Here is a 2,913-nt window from a genome sequence, read left to right as displayed (position 1 = left end):
AAATCTTTTTTCCATAAATCCCACTTGCCAATATGGAAAATTGTCATTTTTCCTTATTTGTGGACGGATAATGTTTCAAAATTGTTTATAAAAAAACAAATTGATATTGCTAAACAAACGGTTGACTGGGCATCATTTCATCACGAAGTGGTATATGATGGAATGATTTTACGCCATCAAACAATCGGTTAAGTATTCTTGTTTCCATAATTTATACAGGGTTAAATTGTGCTTAATTCTTTTTATTTATTTATAAATTATTATAAAGGTAGTTAAGGGAAGACTGTCGAAATTGATGAGTCTAAGTTTGGTTGGCGGAAATATCGGGCGCATGTAAATTGCACCGATTGAGACATTTTTAGACCTTTTTGACATGTATATGTCTTATAGTTGGGGGTCATTCTGTTAATTTGAGCGATTATTATTTATCGATTATATTTATACGATATTGATTTTACAATGATGTGCTTTATTTTTAATTTTTAATTTTTAAATTTTTTTTATGTTTTTTTTGTCTCTGTCATCACCTTTTAGGATAGTAAAAGTGCTTGTAGAAACTTGAAAATTTTCCTGAATGTTTATATTAGCATTTTATAAATACGAAAAAATTTTGAAAATAATTTGACTCTTTTTGAGCTGTTTACGGACATTGTAACTTTTCAATTTTTTTAGTTTTTTTTTCTATAAATATCAATAAAGTTTTATCTATTGAGCCAAAAAGTGTAAAAAATTAATACAGGGCTCCTGATACATTGTTACAATAGCAGTTGAAAAATATTACAAATACATAAGCACAATTTTTTTTTTATAAGAATTTGAAGTTAAAATCTTGACAAAATTTATCAAATTTAAAATTGAATAATTATTTTGAAATTATTTTAAATTTATAAAATGTTCAACTTTTATATCTAAGGATTGAAAATTTAAAACAAGATTCCACGTAAATATTCAATTCTGTTACCAAAAATTTTAAGAAATACATAAGCAAAGTTTATTTTTATAGTCATTTTAAGTTCAAATTTGGACGAAATTACATATTAAAATACCTAGAATAACTATTTTAGTTATTTTGTTGTGATTGTATAATATTATTTGTGGGTACCTGAAACTTCTAAAGTATACTATTATATATCTATGATAGTACCATGGTTTGTTGTTGATGTATAACGCGTTATAGATATTGTGATATGATTAATTTGAAAATTATTAATAATACTATAGATAAGTATACCTATAATATGTATGTCTAATATCTATACTGACAAACCGTCTCCGCTCAGAATCGTTTTTCTTATACAGTGATATTATATCATTGAATTCAAATTTAATACTATCCATTATACAGTGACCCACTTGTAACCTACTGTACAGCAGAGCGACATCCATTTACCCACCTTTTTTTTTAATTTGATTTATGTAAAAAATTATCTTTAAATTTTAATGTACCTGTATAAATAACCAACTAATTATAAATATTTTTTATAATACTATAAAACGACCTGGTGTTCACCTACTACTTAATTATCTTTGATATATTTTATAATTTTAAATCAAAAAACACAAAAATAATTTTCAATTTGATTACTCATTTATTATCAATTCTGCATAATGTAAACATTGCCGTCTTGACAAAAGGCCGCCGCCTACACACATTTAATAACATCAGGATGAATTCAGGTGCAAAATAATGCGTAGTCTTGTTTAAAATGAAGTTGTTATAATTTTGTTACGCAGATAAACACTTGTGAATTGGTATAACTATGAGGATAGAATAGTCCGTACAGAATAATCATACATTTTTAGAAAAATTCTAAGTACTAATTAATTCTATTAGAAAATATTCAAAAAGTCTAAATATATTTTAGAAAATACTAACTGTCTTGATGGTGTTCTGTCCATTTAATTTTCTGTGTTAATTTCGCGCGACAGTTCAGTGTTCACTGTTCAGCGACCAGCGTTCAGTCTTCGCTTTAGTGGTTCAGAAATTAAAGCGTGAATAATTTTATTATAAAATTGTTTCAAATTTGCGATAAGAATATAAGATTAATTTTTATAATGCTATCACTTAATTTTATAAATAGTATTATGTAAACACTTCTTAGACATACCCCATTTGGTTCCCGTTTTACAAAAAGGTCAATTCCCACCAAACGGCTTCAGTTTTTTATAACAAAAATTCCTTCCCACTTTATGGACTTTGAACAACAGGCGTGGTTAAAACTTAAAATCGTGTTGATATTTTTTTTAAATTTTATGTTATATGTTAATTTTGAAAATTATATAAAAATCATATACTTATTTATAAGTTGTTACCTATTGTGATATTGCGATAAAAAAATATTTCATATTATAAAATGTGTTAGTGTTAAGTAAATACAATTATATAAAAAAATCATATTTATGATATTATGAATTAAAAATTTAAAAAAGGTGGGCAAGTGAGTGTCACTCTGCTGTACAGTAGGTTAACAGTGGGTCACTGTAATGAATAGTATTAAATTTGCATTCAAGGATATAATATTATTGTATAAGGAAAACACTTCTAAACGAAAATGATACGACTAAGTATATTTGATGATATTTTTGTGAATAAAATAATTTATATATAATATATTAACGTGGAACTTTGTTTTAATTTTTATCCTTAGCCATGATAGTTAAACATTTAATACATTTTTAACTACAAAATAATTATTAAATTTTAAATTTGATAAATTTTATCAAAATTTGTACTTTAAATGCTTATTAAAAAAAATTGTGTCTATGTATTATAAATATACGGATTTTCATTTGAAATTCAAATACAAATACTGTTCCAAAGACTTTTACAAAAGTACGCTAGTACTATTATCGAAAAAAAAGCAGGGGCAGATCAATGCAATAACTTCAGAACCTTAAGCTTAATATCACGTC

This window comes from Acyrthosiphon pisum, unplaced genomic scaffold, assembly GCF_005508785.2.
Source record: "Acyrthosiphon pisum isolate AL4f unplaced genomic scaffold, pea_aphid_22Mar2018_4r6ur Scaffold_20598;HRSCAF=21509, whole genome shotgun sequence".
Taxonomy (NCBI): domain Eukaryota; kingdom Metazoa; phylum Arthropoda; class Insecta; order Hemiptera; family Aphididae; genus Acyrthosiphon; species Acyrthosiphon pisum.
Note: the sequence above shows the minus strand (reverse complement) of the source record.